At 43.9% G+C, this 19,631-nt stretch overlaps 1 protein-coding gene across 4 annotated transcripts in view; it reads right to left on the reverse strand.

Moving 5' to 3' along the window:
- The window catches only part of iqsec1b (IQ motif and Sec7 domain ArfGEF 1b), a 126,641-nt gene that overhangs the window by 39,098 nt on the left and 67,912 nt on the right, over window positions 1-19,631 (reverse strand). The gene's annotated exons all lie outside the window — the stretch shown is intronic.

Raw genomic sequence — 19,631 nt, forward strand, 5'->3', positions numbered from 1 at the left:
ATGAGGGGGAAAAAGAGGGGAAATATTGACGGTAAAAATACCAGCTGCTAATCATGAGAAGTGGATAAATATCATCAAAATCATAATAATAATACAAAAATAAATAAATAAATAATAAATCATCTGCAGCTACTCTCACCAGTTCCCTCCATTCTGGTGTTTGGCCTACATGCATGGACTTTTTTTTCCCATTTAAAGACGCCAAAAACTGCCATAATTGTGTCAATTTCTGGGATCTGTGTTGTGTTTTCCTAGTAGTCACATGTGATCACGGAGATTTCTGTGATCAAGTCGCTCGCCGGTGGGACAGAATCAAAACGATTCAGGTTCATCATTGCCAATAATGTTCAGAGTGCTCTGCTCTTGTTGAGCCTCTTCAGAGCCTCTGAGGTTATTCTAAAGAATCGTCTTGGCAATATCTATTCTGTTGAGTTGTTGGAGGAAACACATGTTTGCATGAGAAACAGCTTCCTTTAAGCTATATTTAGAACAGATACATGTGGATTTCATTTGCCATAAATGGCCAGTTAACTCAGCTTTAGTTGGATTAATTGAGATTCAAAAATGTTGGTCTATTGACAGCCCTAACAAAGACAACCGTTTTGTGCTGTAGAAGTTGACCATCGTCACCACTCCAGTAGAAACCTCTGGTGCGCAGATACAGGAGGCCTCGCCGTGGACGGCAGGCAGGCGAATAACCTGGAGGCACGTCATAATGTAATGATGCTAATGAGGATAAAGCAGCTTGTTACTATTTCTCTGTAAGCCTCTGGAGGCAGGACAGCTTGTGACATCTCAGGGATCAGCAGCATTTCACACAATGGTCTGCCACACAGATGGACACCAACAACACCTGACAACTGAAAGAGCCATCACCACATCTGTCGCTGCTGTAATTAAGGCGCTGTTCCAGCCATGTGATGGCGGTCACATGGGAGAGACTTCAACTAGATCACTGAGTGGGTGTGGCGCAAGAACAGCAACGAGTGAGGCCGCCTCATTGTGAAAACTAGGGGGAAGTTTCAGAAAAGTTTAAGCTCTTTCAGTGTTTAACCATCACACCTCAAGGGTGTGGTGGCATTTTGGGGTGATTCGGAAATGACCCCATGTTGTCTGACAGTACAACTTTGCCAAAGGAATGCATAGTATTGTTTGGAAGATTTGCCCTCCAACAGGATTCCAGATAGTATAATGCACAGTGTCTGGTCCCGATGAACTCAGGGATCGGGTTTGGATCTGAAATGGATGTGGGCCAGGAAAATCAGACGAATGTATGTCCAGGATCCCACGCAGTTCCGGGCCACGTCCGGGTGAAAAATGACACCCAGAATCCAGGCAGCATCCGACCCATGGGCTGGATGTGGTGTTGAGGCGTTTAGCACATCTGATTCCTATGCAGATCTAATGACTTGTAGCCGTCTGCTATCTTGTGTTGTGTCAGCATAAGAATGAAACCCTGTTTTGTCATCAAGGATGCCAACATAGAGCAGATCCATATTTGCGTTTCATGTGTCTTAACAAGACAATTGAGCATAAAAAAGTTCTCCAAAGAACTCAGGATAGATGACAGAGAGCCCATGAGGGAAGAAGAAAAAACCCAGCTGACAAAATGGTTGAACCTCAGTTTGAGTTTTCAAAGGCAGCTGAGCCTCAGGCTGTCAAGTGAAGTAGCAAGGCTGCATCGCAGAACACAAGAAGCAAGATAGTGTGATGGTGTTTGGAAACGGGCTCTTCTTTTATGATACGCCACACAGTTCAGAGGAGAAAGGACATTTTTTTGGACTAATCCAAAGGCCAACAAAGTTGAGAATACACTACACTAGCAAGGCATCTTTGTAACTAGACCAGGGGTTCTAAACCTTTTTGATCCCAGGGCCCACCTTTTCCAGAACAAATGGCTCCGGGGCCCATTCAAGTAATTGCACTGATACATTACTGTGATGACTGTTTTATGATTTCAGAATAACCATACATGTAAACAAACCAAAACCTTGTGAAATGACATGAAACAATGTGATCTGCGCCAAGATATATGTCATCAAAAAGTCCACCCAGCAGCAGAAGCAGCAGCAGAGCTAGACGCAAGTCATGTTCATCAAAGCTACTAAAGAGAAAATTGTACGTAATGAATACAATACTGAATAAAATAATTGTAACAAAATACAATGTTTAAATATCGTGAAATGTTTTCTTTGTCAAAAATAAAATCCAAGGAAGATAAGTAAAGTGTAAATGAAAGTTTTGGCATAAATATTTCTCATCAATTTTAAAAAACAGATTTTACTTTTGGGGCCACCGTCACTCATTTTAGCATGGTTTTCTTTTCAAGAACTTCTTCGTTGTTGGTAACTGTCACAGATGTGCAGCTGTCAAGTCAATTCAATGACCCACTGCTACCATATGTGGAAAGTGTATTAAAACTGAGCATCTCACAGCCCAGGAGTGTAAAACAAAAAACTTCTAGCGGCTCTCTAGGGGGTGCTTGCAGCCTAACCATGGGCCTATGGTTTAGACATGGTAAACATTTACTAGGTCAAACAGCTCTTGGCAGTCTCCACTGTGTGGTCTAAGCTTTTTCAGCTTTCAAAACCGAGGGTGAGAGAAGGAAGATCTGCTGAGGCCTCTTCCGAGTGATAAAGTTGCTAGTCAACTTTAAATCCTCAGAGCGGGAGATTAGCGTGAGCAAGCCGTCCTCAGAGGATACGTTTCTCCCCAGAGATATGAAAGGTGCTACAGTTAGGGGACATCAAGAAAGGACACCTGGAGTTGTTTATTGGAGCTTACATTCTCTCATTAAATTCACATGAAACAGGTTGGCTGGTTAATTCAGTCACCAAAGCGTAAAACTGAGAGGAGCCAGCAGCAGAGTCACGGCACACATCACCCTCAGGACAGGACTTGGCAGTATTGCCACCACCCACAAGATGTTTTTCAGAACTTTTGTCAGACTTTATCTAAACAGAAACAAATGCCCCATGCCCAGACAATGCAAGTTTTCCCAGTGCTATGAAGATTGTTCTCATAAATGCCTGAGGAAAAAATGAGGCACAGCTATGTAGAACTCACTCATGGTACACTATCAGCTGTCAATTTCCATGGAACGGCTTTTCTCAAATCATGACCATTTGTTAGCTGTGAACAAAATGTCTGTATAAGACGTACCAGAATTGTAGCAGGGAAGTCGCCCCAGCTCTGACCGATTCACCAAACAATGTCCAACTCTGTTACACCCTCCCGTGAGAACATGATCCCGAGATACTTCAAGTTCTCCACTTGAGGAAAAGACTCCCCAACCGGAGAGAGCAACCCATATTTTTCCGGTTGAGAACTATGGCCTCGGATTTAGAGGTGCTGATCCTCTTCCCAGATGCTTCACACTCGTTGCAGTGTGATAAAGTTGCACAAATCATGATGGCACATAAAAAGCACAATTATACAAGAGGTTTCACAAAATCAACCTTACATGATGAAGACTAAAAACTAAGATGAAAGATGCTGGTATCCTATAAGCATTGAATTATGCGCTTATGATCACTCTACTGCTGCTGTTTATCATTGTAGTTAACAGTGATTCACTACTATTTTATTTTATTTTATACTTTATGCTGTTTGAAAATATGTTGTGGTTTAATAGTCAGGCTTGAGAAATGTCACCTGCCCTCAGTCCACCTGTCCAACCAGCAGAGGGCGTCGGACTCAAACTAACCATCTTTTCTAAGCTAAACTTAGGGAGTGAAGACCAAGCAAATCTGGTCGTGGGCACGCAGTGTAAACACTTCCAACCTTGACTGTCTCGCTCTCAAGACCCAGCGTGAGACCCTGCGATTGTGATGATGAAGCATTGTGTCCTGGAACTCTGGAGCCTCCTCCCTTACCAATTAGATCTGGCCCTGCTGAGTGAGGGGGAGGAGACAGAAGTGCTCTTCTCCATCAGAAGATGCAAACCACTCAGGGGAGCTCATTAAAGCCTCCTGCAGCTGGGAGGCTGGGCGTCGTGTTGGCATCGCTTCTGACACTGTGTCAGTGTCGCACGCGTCTGCATGACGAGGGGAAAGAGCCGGCATGACAGAGCAGGTTCATCTGTCAGAGGACCATGTGTCAGGAACCATGTGTGATGCTAGACACTTGATCAGGTTATTACTAGGTTTGGTTTTCTCTGCCACTTTAGCATACAAATATCTATGCAAAGCTTTCTACAGCATCGAAGGAGTACAGCAACACCGTCCTATTCTCGACACAGGAACTTCGGACAACTTCTGAGGAGGCCTCCGTCTTCAAGCGAACCTGCCCTCACAAAACTCTGCTGCACCAAGTGCTCAGTCACTTCACCACAACTCCACAAGAGGGTGTGTGTGTCCTTATGTCCGCTCTGCCTCACTCCTTCACCCAGTGCCTCCAGGTTGTCGACTTTTTTTTTATTATTGTGGCCAAAAACCCTGCATTTGGAGGATGTTCTTTTTTCCCCCTTTTTTATTGCACTGAAAGTCGTGATCATTTCTGGTTCTGGAACAGCATGATGGGAAATAAGGACCTTTGCAAATGAGCTTGTAAAAAACTTTCAGTTTTTAGCCTGAAAAAAATGCTCCAGGATGCAATGATTTTAATAAGATATACTTTAATTGCTTAATTAATAAATAAATGTCCATGTAATAAAGAACGACGATAAATAAATCGATCTTTTTCATGAGTAGTGTCTGTGCAGTTAGTGCTTGTTGTTTTGTTACAGAGCTCCTCACAAGGGCAGAGACTGACGGACCTGACGGATGGGCGGAGTCTGAGAGGTAAAGGTGGGGAATGTTTGTGTGTGTGTCTGCTGATATGTTCCACAGGGTCGCAATGTAGAGTGTCAGAAATATCCTGGAGAAAGATGGATCTCACGGTCAGACATGCTTGTTTATGTCCGCCCCGTATAGTGTTCGGGTGACGGTGCGCTGCCCCAGTGAGTTCTGCTTTTTAGTTCCATCTATTCTACATTTCCATCATGGAAATTTTGACATTTATAAATGGATTCAGAATCGTTCAGTCTTGACCCTTGGTGGCAATATTTGTGGACAAATGTGAGCGTTCGGGGTCACACATGACTTCATCTCAACAAGGTGGGAGGGAATATGATGTGATGTTCTGGGAGAAAGGAGACTAGAGTGATGGATGGAATTGGCGGGAAAGTCGCTCTTGATTATTTAATGGTATCCCAAGTCCATGTTTTCTGCAAAGGAAACCTGGATGAGGAAACACACCGACATTAAAATGCTGGGAGGAGATATGAAGGCTTACACACCAGTGTTCTGACGCTCCTTCAAAGAGAAATCACGTTAGAGCTTGTTTCTAAACTGGTGCAATGACTCGATGTAAGGGCTGTTACAAAAGCTGCCGGCACCAGGAAGCAGCAGAACAATACGACTGTTAGCAGCTCTTTGAGGGTTTTCTGTCTTCGAGTCAGAACCAGGGGGATAATGTGAGACAGAGGCAGCGAAGCCTCGCAACACATCAGAAGGATCTGATGACAACTGGCTGATGCACAGAAGCGCTGCGCACCTTCTTGATAGTTATTAGCTGCTGTGTCACTCATCTTTCCAGAACACTCGTTCATTATCTGGCGCCGGCACCACCACACCCACCAGCGGACATTAAAAGCTAATCAGATGTTAAAAGGCTTTTCATTAGAGCCGGAAGAAGACAGATTGCTGTGTGGGGACCACTGACTGAGCTCCTAGTAATGACCTGTGGTCCACCACCTGCCCCCCGCCATCACTCTGCACTCTCATCCTGCTGCTCATACACGGCTCAGCTGAGGAGGAAAAATACTGACAACTTCTCGACTCCAAACAGATTTTTGTGGTGATCCAAATGGCTTGTCTGACTCTACAAGGTTTAAATTCCTCTGAACAACAAACTTCTGTCACACTGTACAGATCATACGTGAACACACGATTGTATTTCTATCCTTGTGGGGACATTGTGCGGTTTCTCATTGCCACAACCCTCACCTTAACCAGGTACCTCTGATTATAATCACCCAGTTATTTTGAAATTTTTATCGTGAAATTGAGGCTTAGCCTCATGGGTTTCAGCCCAAAGTCTCCGCAATGTCTTGTCAATGGTTTTTGTCAAGAATTGCTACCCACAAAGTAGGATAAACAAGCCTATGTTTTGGTGCACGCACACACACACACACACACGTTTGTATTGCTATCCCTGCGGGGACATTGTGAGATTTCTCATGGCCATAACCCTTTCCCCAGTCTCTCCCCTTAAACCTAACCATCCAAAACAAATGGCTCACCTTAACCTGGACTCAGAACCAAATTTAAACCTATTTAAAATGATCCAGTTACAGTATTTTGTACACACACACACACACACACACACACACACACACACACACACACACACACACACACGCACTTTTATTTCTATCATTGTGGGAACATTGTCAGTCTTAACTTAACCCTCCAAAACAGATGACTAACCTTAACCAGGACTCTGAACCAGACTGAAACCCAATTGTAATGGCCCAGTTATTTTGACGTCTTCATCCTCAAATTGAGGCTTAACCTTGTAGGGTCCTGCCAAATGTCCCCACAAAGACATGAGGTATGCACAATGAGGAGTTTTTTTCAAGAAGCCCCCACAAGAAAAGATAAACAAGGGCACACACATACATAGATTTCTTGCATTATCTTTGTGGTGTCCGTTCGTTGCCATAACCCTTTCCCCAGCCTCTCACCCTAAACTATAACCATCCAAAACACATGGCCAACACATGACTCTGAAACAAACTGAAACCCAATTATAATGCCCCAGTCAGTTTTAAGTTTTCATCCTCAAACTGAAGCGCAACACAGTGGCTGCAGGCCGAGAAAAATAAAAGACTGCTGCGTGCTAATGTAGGTGCATCAATCCTCGCAGGAGCACCAGCAGCCCTGGGTCAAAGTCTTCCTGGTTAAAGGATGGGCAGCCAGGGTGCAGGTCAGGGTGCTCATCTATGCTGGATGAGTTGCATAAAAGATACATAAAGTGGACAGAGTCATTAAGGAGCGGACGGGGGTCACCACTGATGGTGCCGCAGGAGCAATTACAGACCCGAGAGCCATTAAAAACCCTGCGGCAGTCGCCTGAGCTGCGGTTATTACTGCAACATTTATTCATGCTTATGAAGGTAATTAAGTTTTCTACAGGCTTCGGGAACAGTTGGGGCAGATGTTGTTTCTAACTCTGCTATTATACTTCCACATTTCAGAAGACGCAGCGAGGGTGCAGGAACATTAAGTTCCAAACCAAAGTTAAATCTGGCAATGAAAAAATGACAGGTATGCAGCTATTAATAATAAATATACCTGCATCCGTTAATCATGAATAGCAAATAAAAGATATGAAAAGTCGGCACGCAAAAAGTACATGAGACTATAACTTGGGTTTTCATAAATTGCTTCTGTGCTAATGCACTTTTGACAAACAAAATACAGATGTGTAGGAACTTGGTTAAAATATATAACAGGCATCGCAGACTTGTAAATATTTTAATTTTCCGCTGTTCCAAGGCTTGTTTGTTATGGTGAGAAAATCATGACACAAACTTATGAATTCCAGTGTGAATTCAAGTGTGTGTAGTTCCTGACCAACACCACATTTTCTTTTGATCTAATGCAGTCTAAACCGGCCTGCGCTCAGTAGACCAAGGCACCAATGCATGTACAGTACAAGTGTCTCGTACCGTCATGCTATTGTCGGAATGTCCTGAGGCAAGTCAACTTCATCAGCTATTTTGGCCGTAGAGAAAAGGAAAATATAGAAACATGTCATGTGTCGTCATTTTTGTTCTGTTGGTTACTTCCGGTTTTATTTTGACAGTGTTAGTGGTGCCTTCCCGCGTGCACCTTGTCTGTCTCATCTCCCCTTCATCCGTCCTAAAGTGCTCTTCTCTCCCTGTGTCATGAGTGAGGGGACACCGGCTTGTCTTGGAGCCCGAACCTACATGTCTTCAAGTCCGAGTCAAGAGAAGTTGAGTCCACGTATTGTCATTGAGCTTGATTCTTCCTGGTGAAGCGACTTTTGTTGCAGTGTATTGAGGTGCTCTTTTTGGTCAAGCTTTTTGGATTAAACCCCTTAGTGAATCTCTGAGCTCATGCCAGCATCAGGCTCTGTCTTTATCCATGAGTGTAACAAACCAGTCAGAGGACATCAAATAATGACCTCACCTGTACGTCTGTCAGAAGATGAAGCTGAACTGTGACATGCCATCAGAACAGTCTCATTATATTTGGAGGTAATGGTACACACACTAGTGCAGCTGACTGTGAAGGACGTTTGGACTCACACAGTGACACATAGAAGTGGGATTTGTCATTACAAAAAAATGGAGCAGACAAATGATTATAAATTAACTGGGCAAATGAAGTTTAAAAAAATAGATAAATAAAAAAAAAAAAAGTAAAATAAAATAAAATGTGTTACAAAGAAGACGTTTGTTTAATTTGAAAGTTCATATTAAACATGACTAAATTTTATCCTACCAATGTAACAGAAACTGCAGGTGAGTAGGAGCCTCGCTGAGAGCAACTGAACAAGAATCAGTTCACCAGACGTGCAGATTTGTGCATCCAAAATCCAAGCTGACAGTGACTTCACATCTACAGCACATCGTCCAGCGTTTGCACCAGGCAGCACTCAACAGCAGCTCGAGCAGTTCCGACTGGGCAGCCAGGGCAGAACCCTGCAGGAGAATTTATGGCACGAGGGAAAATTCCCCAAATATCTGCCATAGCTGGGATTTCAGCTAAAACTCAGATGGGGTTTGTTTATATGCAGGCTCTGGAAGTGGGCTAAAAGGTCAGCTCCAAAAACGCTGTGTGTGAGGGGAGAGGTATGACTCCTGGTTCCAGGAATGTCCTGGCGGCAGCCAACACAGCTGTCTCCAGGGAGAATCTGAAACACGTTATTCCATCTCAGAACCTGGAATATTGTAGTTGCTCTGACCCATTCTCTCAGCTGCTTCACCTCCACTTTCCCAACGGACCAAAGCAATGTCCTGTTTCCCTTGTATAACGGACATAGATGATACCTGGGTTGAACTTGTTGCTATGGTATCTACCACGGCAGACCAACTTGATAAGGGAACTCATTAAAGTAGAGTGTGGAGATGATTTTATTTTACCGCGAAATCTTTATCAGCTCACACATCTCTCACAGAAAGTTCACAAACGGGACATGAATGACTTTAAAGTGTGAATGAAAACAAGTGCTCGATCACAGCGCAACGATGAAGCTGTTGAGAACCACAAACGTGAAAGATGGTGAAAGGGGTGAGAAGTCAGGGGGGGTGTAGACTGCTTAATGTAAATGTGTACAAGGGTCATGTAAGCACTAAAAACCCCACATGTGTGACTGGTTTCAGCCATAGAGAAGTCGTGTCATGAGGGAAAAACAACATCCCCGGTGAGTAATTTAGAGTGCCCTGCATCCACCACAGCAGCCTTTCCTGTGATGTTCCATTCACTGAGAGGAAGGAACATTTCAGCTCTCACCGCAGCAGCTCGACCCACAGAGACTGGAATTACAGACCACAGGAGTTTATGAATGAGAACTGGCCACTGCTGACTAAGACAGCTCAGCCACACCAGCCACTAATTTCACCCTTCTGGCGGCGGAGCCATTAATGCCTTTGAATAACATGTTCCGAGAGAATGTAAGCCTCTTTCCAAAGCAGCACAATTCAGACAGAACATCCAGATTCAATTACCGATGGCCGCAAAATACACATCTATACGGCAATTACAAAAACAACCTCCTCATTTTAAAGCCGCTCCAATTGCTCGGTCTGAAAAGAGAAGTTTGAACCAAGGCTCAGAAGTAACGCTCCGTAATCGCACTGACGATTGTTTTGATACCAGTTATTTTGACAGATCATATCACGTCGTACGTGGACCATGATCAGCTTTCAGCTTGGAATGTGAAGGTTATGTGCTCAGTAAAACAGAGACGATCAAGAGGATGATTTATTCAAACTTCAGAAGAAGCTTCTCAAGAAGCTTCTAGAAGCATTAAGAAAATAGAACCAACAACTATACACCACGCTTAGTTGCATTATGAACACTACGCACCACCAAGTGGTGGTCGACAACATAATCTTCATATAACATCAGTCTTTTTAATAGACTCTACTCTGCTCTCTCCAGCCTTGTCATCCATCCTCCTTTCAACGGTGCATTGCAAACTGAGCCACAGCTGGAGAAGGATTTTGTTTTTCATTGATTTATTTGTCTTTCACTGTCGCGCCTGTCTTGCTAATTTAAGCACTTTTCTTTTGATGAACCTTCATCCCCATAATTTTACTTCAATGTTAAGGCGTTTCCTGACACATCCATTATCTCAGTCCACATCTTTCATTCCATTTTTGGAGCGCATTTATGAGGTACTGCATTTAGTTTCAAGTGAACCATTAAACAACAAACCATGCATGAAACATGTCATTCATTTCAATCTAACAAAAAAGCACGGGTTCCTTGAAGAATCCCGACACGCCTCTGGAACAATGTAGAAATCTGCAGCATGAAATGGTCATATATTGTGTACAAAGGTGGTTCTGCTGAGTCACAACACTACATTAGTGTAAATCTAGCTCTAAGTGAATCAAACCATAAACCAGAAAGCGAGACCCGGGACCAAACCTTTGTGACGTCACTGGAGGTGACATCAGTCGTTGCTAATAATATAATAATAATGCAGTTCGTAAAAAAAAAAAAAAAAAAAAGGTCCGAGCCCAGGGGCCACATTACAGATCTGTACAACCATTACAAGCCTAACAGTAAAAGCATCAAAACACCATTGCCATCCATTCATTCTCCATAATATTCCCCGGGTTGGTGAGTCTTCCTGACTATACAACCCATCCAAAACTGGCTATTGCTGATCTCAAAACCTTTTTTGTCTCTGAAAACCACAGCGATATGATCCAACTGCAGCACATGAGGACCCAAATGAAGGGACCAGCTGTCGCCGGCTGGTTTGACCAGCTTTAGATCTCCGTAACAGGATCACCTACCTGATCGTCCGCACTGAAATGCAGTACTTCCACATTAGATTCCACATGCCAGTGAAGTCATCTGTTGGAAAACTGCAGGCTGGGATGAGTCTATCTCCACTGAAGTTAAGGATGTCGGCGGAAACTCTGTTTTGGAAGAGTGGGAGCGGAGCAGAGGTCCTCCTCCCATCATTCACCAATGCCACTCCTCCCTTCTTCTGTGTCTACCCATTGACCACGCGGCTATTCGCGGCCACAGGAAAAACATCTGCCTCTCCCAGATATTTCTTACATCATGGTTCCTCAATGCTTCCATCAGGCACTGCCATCCTGTCCTGGTGATAATATCACAGCCCTCAAATTCAATCGTGTGAACGAGGTGTGAAAATCCTACAAATTATTTATTCTCACTGTAACACGCTCAGCAGCAGGTCTCACACATCATCAGCGCTGTCAAGTAAACTGAAGCCAGAAGGTCTGCTGGGTCATTATCATCAATTAAAACCACAACTTCACCAGCCTGAGAGTCAGTGAAGTTTAGATGCCGAGCGACGTAGCAGAGGACTGCTGTTGAGTTGTTGCAAAGCATTCAGCCTGGTTGACAACTGAAGTGTTTCAATAGGAAACCAAAACGTTTTGGTCAAGTCTTGCTGTTTTATTGTCCCAGTGTGCAAATAGAAAAACAAGAAACTGATTCTGTTTTGATTTCCAGTGACAAATGTAATCGCCTCTGAACCATTTTACTCGTGATGTGACTGTCACTCATGAGGTAATGTTCTGACATTTTAAAGTGCTACTTTTTTGACCAGCCAGTATTGGGATGCAGATATCGTTCAATTCCGTTATTTGACGTAAAACAAGCATGGCTGACCACCAGATCCATCTCTCTACACTCTATGTCTGACACTCCACATCCCGACCCTGTGGAACATATCAGCAGTTACTGCTTTAATTGGCTGCATCAATGAGCTGCTGAACAACTCTGGTGACACACACACTAACATTCTCCACCTTTACCTCTCCGCCCATCCAAACGTCCGTCAGTCTACAACTTTGTGAGGAAGTCCGTAACAAAACAACAAGCGCCCACTACACGCTGCCAGCCCAGAAACTACTCACTGAACATCGTCATAATAAAGATTGGACTCATTTTAGTATCATTTCTTATTTGGCATGGATATTAATTATTCCAGTCTAGAACTAGTTTTAGGCCAAAATGTAGGTTTTTTATGAGCTCAAGGTCCCTTTTTCCTGTTCCAGAACCATAAGTGATTTGAAAATTTAATACTTGTTTTTTTTCTTTTTTTAATGATTTGTTTATTAAACTAAAAAGAGTAGATGTCATCAGGTCTCACAGTTGAAATGCTGCTCGATTCATCAGTTTTGATGCCAAATCCACACCTAGGGGCCAAAAAAGTCAGTTTGCACCTTTGTCTGTTCAGGAGCCACCAGCAGAAGAAATGGTGGGTCACAGTTATGCACATCCTGATCACACTCATGTGCCTTTGTTATGCTACACCTTCAAAAATAGTCTGTACTTAGACGCCACGTCGGCCTCTGTGGCCTCCCTCAGAGCAGCTGCCACACATTTCTCTTTCCCCCTCAACAGCCTGTCCGCTCCTCTGACCCTGGACTGTCTCACCTCTGTCTTTACAGTCCATTAATAATGCTTCCTCCTTTATACTATGAACCGTATTTAAAAAAAAGATGAGTAGACATGTTTAAGAAAATCCAGGTTGATAAAAGTTCATTTATTTTGAGCACACCATGGAACATAAGTGAAATCCAGTCACTAAGCCAGCACCTTTCAAACCAAACCTGGCTTACCGGAGCATAAACAGAGCCTGAAACCAGAATTATAAAATAGAAAATTGAGAGTTAAACCCTTGCTGCCTGGACACTACAGAAAGGTCAGCAGAGTTTGGGTGAAGATAAGAAGGAAAATGCTTCAGTCTGAGGAATTGGACTGGAAAAGAGCACAGCACATTATTGAGATTCTAAAAGCTGCAGCTTCCATTTGCAATTAATCTGTCAGCAGTGGACGGGGGTGAAGCGGCTGGGGTCAAGTCTTCCAGGAAGTGTGAGTCCTCTTTGAGTAGATGAGCAACATTTGGATGGTTTGATGTGTGCAGATGACCCAGAGGCACAGATGGGGCCAGACCGCATCAGGGGAATCACCTCCACGAGACAACAAGCGGTGGCGCCAGTGACTTATATATACTTTGCCACTTTTGAAATGAACGAGTCAACTGTACAGCATTGTGACGAAAAAGTAGATGTTTTAACAAGTGCAAATTTAAGAGCTTGTCATTTGTTCCCCGTTTCGAGACATTTCAATCTCTCTGTATGACTTGGATTAAATCTGGATGCTGTAGTTCTGAAGTGCACTTTACTCCTCCAAGGGCTGTTTCAGACCAAGGACACTAAGCTGAACAAAATGAAACCATACTATCCCCAAGATATGCATTAAATAAAGTTGTGATGTGGAGTGGGGGACTGAAGCCCTTTCACCAAAGGTTGTGTTGTCCCCACCACACACAAATCCTGTAAACCATCGTGACTCTGGTTATTCTCAGTAGTACAGCAAATTCTGACACAGTAAGCACAGCTTTAGGCACCACTCAAATCCACTGAAGGCATCGACAGAAGACGGACCTGCAGCCAGGCTGTAGCCCTGTCCAGCACACCAGAGCGTGCCGTCTCTGTTGAGGCTGAATTCTACGGCAGAACTGCAAACAATAAACCAGGCAGAGGTTATTTCATTCATCAGCTCCCACCCATGATCACTCTGTTCCACGAGTTATCTACAAACGTTGACGTCTCTTCAGAGTGAATGCGATTCAGTTTGCATACAATGTTTTATTTGGAAAATTGACAGAGCTTGTTGTTCATTGACTGTACATTAATTCTATTGTCCCACATGAGTAACAGAGAGTTGATGGGAGGAGACACTCTCGTTGATGGGAGGAGACACTCTCATTGACTGGAGCTGACCAGAAGAATGAAGCGAGAAATATAGCTCTCACACTGTCACCTCTCACAGAGGGAAATGGTTTGTCTTGACTTCTGATGTTTGGGGGTGTAAAATCTGTTATTGTGTCATGCCAGATATGCACACTACTTGTCTTCAAATTCTGATAACTTTTAGTGGAGAAGAACTGGTTGGGTAAGTTAGTGTACTGACCAGCAGAGTGCAGAATACCATACGTATCCCAATGCAGAAGTGGCGCTAAAATAGATCTGTTAGAAGGACGATATATTGTTGTGTTGTGATTTTATTGGTTGTTTGTATAGCTCCCACGTATAATAACCATCGACTCACACGGGTATTTTACTCTTTGAGTAGTTGACTCCAGTGAGGCACATCTTGCAACATGGTGCCGACTGATCCAAATGAATGTGTGTCTGCTGACGACTGGTGGCCACAGTCAAAAGTTTATGTCAACCACAAACTCCAAAAACAACATGGCGACTGAGGAAGAAGTATTGATCATGTATCTATTGCACAAAAGAGGAAAACGGAGGCCACTTGCCACTGGAGGATGGAGAATTTGCTCCACTGTTATGTCTGTTTTTATGTTTTGTTACGTTTTGTTTTTCATCCCCACTGCCGTCAGATTGCACAACTCAGCTGTGTAGCTAACATTGTGTAGTTACCAGTCAACCATCTTCATAAATACACCCTGTCTGCTATTTTACAATGTACATAGCAGTACGTTGCACCACGATATTTCACATTTGTAAATATGTAGAGATGACTACATGTATGATGACTGCCTGCTTGCACTAATCTTTTTTACTTATTTCTGTCTTGCACTAACAACCGCTCATGTAACAGAGAATTTCTTCATGTCTCATTGGAGCTACATATCTAGCCGTAACAGCAACACTGCCCCCCATGGTATCCAGTGGTACTGCTCCATTTGGTCCGTATCTGTAAGCTTTCGCAGAAATATGGCTGAAATAAACCCAGAGCACAGACAGAAGCGTCCGTGCAGATCCGGAACGTTGAGCATAAATGGGCCTTCAGAGCCCTGCTCAGTCCGCCTCTGATGACTGGGACAAAGCACTCCAGTTTTGTGCCAGTGACCGATGTGAGGATTGATGATCGACTAATGTGTGATGATGAATCTTGTGATTAGGACGTCCACACCAAGGTCCTGGACACTCATTCAAAGCGATTGGGGATCTTTAATAGGCTGTGAAGCATTCATGCCAACTTTGCTCATTACATAAAGCTACTCAATACATCTTGAGTAAACTAAACACATTTTACATCGACACATTTCTGCTCAGGGGTTTGTCTCGGTTAGTGATTTGTCTGGACCTGTGTGAGGGTTTCACTCTTCACATAGTCTGATCTACTTCTATAAACTGTAGATGCAAGCAAATGATCATCGTGGAGTCGAGCTCCGCCATATGCAGAAGCTGACACCCCCCGATCAATGACTGATATTGGATCAGAAAGCACGCGCACATTCAGCAGTGAAAGGAAAAAGGGGGAGTGGATGTGGGGGTTTACTCTCCAGAGACGCTGCTGTTTGGGAGAGAAAGTGGGGCGGGGGGATGGACGCATGAATAATTATCTGTTATCGTTCATATTCACACATTTCTGAGGAGCGCCGCATCAGGTCATGATCCGCTCTGCAGCGCAGGATTGGACAAGACGATACAAGTGAGCTGAATAATGAACAGTTTCCACAAAGAGACTTCAACTGTTAAAGTTGGAAACATTGCTTAATTATTCATTTGTTTATAGACCCAAGCCTACTTTACAAAGACGGGAATTTTAGATTTGTCCAATAAATTAACTCTAAAGTAGGTTTATTTTATAAAAATAAAGTGCATGACAATAACAACAAGGTGTGTCAGGTGACCCGATCTCAGGAGCCAGCATGTGGAGAGTGTGTGTGGCCCTGAACTGCACACACAATCGTGGTAAGTGGAGCATCACACACAAAAGCCGGAGGTTGTCACATCACAACAATAGCTGCTCCACTCAGAGCAGCTGACCTCACACACGCGCACGTGCCATAATTCATTCAAGTCAACTTGTTAAACTCAATAATTCTGCTCTCAGCAAGTCAGTTAGCGTCTGAGATGGGCTGCCTGATTTTTATTAAAGCCAGGGATGTGCCATATATTCGGGAATTGTCTTACCTTTTATAGAAGCTGTTGAGAGGCTGGAGGCAGAGGAACTGCCAGTAATCCAAACAGAACGATTTAAACTTCAACATTTTTCATTGAAATAGGACTCAGACAATCCACAAGAGGAAACTGTGTCCAGACACCCATGTAAGGCAAAGGCACCAGCTCATCACGTGTCCCATGTCAGCATCCGCCAGTGTGTCTGTGGGCCACACAGACTGGGGTAGCATGTCCCATCCTTGGAGCGGTTCTTGTCCACTGCAGGGGCAGGAATTGTCCCAACAACAGCCTCAACTCAGCCTCCTCTTCCCTCCCACATTAGACTCCTGTCTCCATCGCTCGCCTCCTCACACTTACAGCTGCCGCTTTTGTCTGGCCCGGCGCTCTGACAAGGTCTGACACGACAGCGGCTCACCAGACCAACAAAGAACAGCATCCCCCCTAGCCCTCCCCCCTGGAGGCCATCTCAATTAGGCTTCATCAGATTGAGCACAGGCAGGGCTGGCACCGGGGTCGACCCATCCGCGGCAACACAGGATGCATGAGGAGTTCAGATGGTACCTTAAGTCCCACACACACACCAACAGAAGGACACCAGAGACCCAGGAAAGGGTTCTGGGGAAACAAAATAAGAAGAAACCGGAGTGAAAAAGCTAATATTACATTGAATGGAACATGGGTTATGACTTTGAACAAGATATCAGGGTCACGTGTGCAGATTATGGTGGAGGAAAACTGTGAAGTCAGCATAAAAAAATAAAAAAAATAAAATTTAGTAGGTTTATTCTTTTCTGAAACATGAAAGATGTTCCATGCAATATATGTTCTGAACAAGCTGCTATTGTCCTGTATACTGTAAGTTACCAAAAAAAAACAAAAAAACAAGGCAATGTTTTGGAAGAGTTATATTTCATTTCGGAGGTTAAAATAGGAGGTAATGTAGGAGTGAATGTAGAGTGTCTGCTGCAGGTGCGCTGTTCCTCTATGTGTGTGGCCGCTGCATGTGGGAGGGGTTGCCGAGTGAGTGACGTCTCTCCAGAAGTGAAGAGGTGCCCGGTGCGTGTCCAGCTCTGAATGTGCGCTTCTGAGCAGTTTGGCTGTGACAAAGTCATAAACCAAGTCACGCTCTGTCCCAGACTCGCCTCATCCCTGTCCCAGCTCCAGCCCACAACAGGACATCAAACCCTGGAGTGAGCGCTCCAGCCTCGGAGGTGTGGAGAGCGAGCACCTCCCCTGTGACACTCTACCACGGTCCAGTGCGGAGACAGGAAAGGTTTGACATCTCAATGTGAAGAAAACACAGTCAGTAAATGTAGCTAGCGGGACACGTCTGCATACAGAGGCTGCGTTATACATAATAACAAAGCGCGCCGTGGGTCAGCTGATCGGTCCGCGCACGTTATGTTTTTTTCCGGGGGCGTTCGCAATTTTGTTCGACATTCGAAAACCGAGGTACCACCGAGGTCTATATATATATATATATATATATATAATTCTATCCTTAATAATTAGGAAAATTGATTTCAGTAGTTTAAAAACAGACCTGAGAATATTGGATATAATGCCAAAAAATAGAAAGAATTAAATGCATAAATAATCATAATAATGATAATAATAAACACATATTTATGTTATAACCCCTTGGCTGTTGATAAAACATACTTTTAAATGTATTGTCTAAACATTCATTGATTGGTTTAACTGAGAAGAGAACAAACCCACGCAACATCCATGCTACAAAGCATTGGCAAAAATACTAGACAACTTGATTGAATCATTCTATAAATCCACACTGAAACGTGATCAACTTTGCAAACAGAAAGTAGAGGGTGTCTCATGCACTTATTGCTCCAGTTAGGTCCTTTCTCTGGACTCGAAGATTCATTCATCATGGCCGTCATTCTCTGCTGTGTATTGTCATATCACCTGTGAGAGCAGTTTGCATCAGTCAGCAGTCTTGGCAGAAAAGTCGCAAAAACACACTCACAAAGCACACTCTAAATACTGACAGTCCAAATCGAGCACTACGTGGTTGCTTAGCAACAGCTCTCTATCATATTGTTTTCATAAATATTTGCCGATTGCTTTCGGCATTTCATATAGTTTGATGCATGACACGTTTATCAAAACAATAGTGTAAAAAGTCACTGTGTCGGGAGTTTCCAACAGTCCAACTTTCTGTTTTAGAGACAAACTAACTCTTGCACACAACACCCAGTTGTTGTCGCTATGAAGCAAGCCAACTAACAGTGGACTAACTAGCTGAGGCCTGGCCAACCCGCGGCTCCCGAGCCACATGCGGCGCTTTCCCCAGTGTCATGTGGCTCTTCACCAAATGAGCCGCAGAACTGGCTGTGATTTTGGTCAGGATTTTGGCTGCTGAGATGATCGCTTACACAGGAAATAAGAGGAAAAAGTAAGAGCTATTCTGGCGATATGTCAAAATATTGTTCGAAGACTTTGACTTGCGTTTAACTTTGTAGTCCTAAGACTTGGAGCGCCTGCTCAGGTGAAGCCTTACAGCCTAACATATCTGTAGGATGTGGCTCTTTTCAGCAATACAGTAAAACAATGTAGCTCTGAGCCGCTTACTGGTTGGTCACCCCTGAACTAGCTCATCTACTGACTAGATGTATGAAGTCCTTTGACAGGTGGCCAACAGCTCCAAGAGGAAATCAACAAAAAGACATTGGTCACTCATCATCAGCGACGCAGATGTTGATCCCTGAAAATTGCAGTCATCATTCAGTAGTAAAAGTAAATGAAGTGAATCTCTATTGTCCCTCTAAGTGTGGCGGCGGGGTTAAGGTTAACACATTATTGATCAGACCACAGGAGCCAGATGGAGCCCGGGATAAGCCTTCAGTCTGAGTGTAGACCAGAGTGGGACACCTCCCATCATCGCCATCGGGGACTTAGAAATAAATGCATGTATTTATTTTGCAGCACTGAGAAGTAGACATCAGAAACTAGAGATGCTTTCCTGTCCATGTCATGGTGACGCGTTCAGACGCTGCATGGGGGCCCACTGCAACAAAAGGAAAATTGAAGTCTCTGTCTTTATCCAAACTGAACGGAGCTGAGATGACGAACATTTCTCCTCATTAATGCGGCATGAATCCATCACTGGAAAAGTACAGTGGTTCGCATTTCTCCTGGAGATGAAAAATGTGGCGAAGAACCTGGCAGCAGCTGTTTTTGTTCCCAGTTCTGTAGGCAGAAACCTTCTATTATGTTCGGCCTCATGAAAATGTGATATGCTTGTCTTGTTTTCCATCAGAACCATCTCTCCAACGGAAAGAAAAAAAGAGGGGCTTGCTGTGGAATTGACATGCTGTGATCTAGATAAGCTCCCTTGTTCTAAGTGGATCTGAGGCAGAGCAGTGAAAGCATGACGGAATGAGACGTATTGGTGCCACAGTCTGAACTCGCTCCGCCCCGCTCTCGTACTTCATTAGCTCCT

The sequence above is a fragment of the Synchiropus splendidus genome, chromosome 6 (assembly GCF_027744825.2).
Source record: "Synchiropus splendidus isolate RoL2022-P1 chromosome 6, RoL_Sspl_1.0, whole genome shotgun sequence".
In the NCBI taxonomy this organism is placed as follows: Eukaryota; Metazoa; Chordata; class Actinopteri; order Syngnathiformes; family Callionymidae; genus Synchiropus; species Synchiropus splendidus.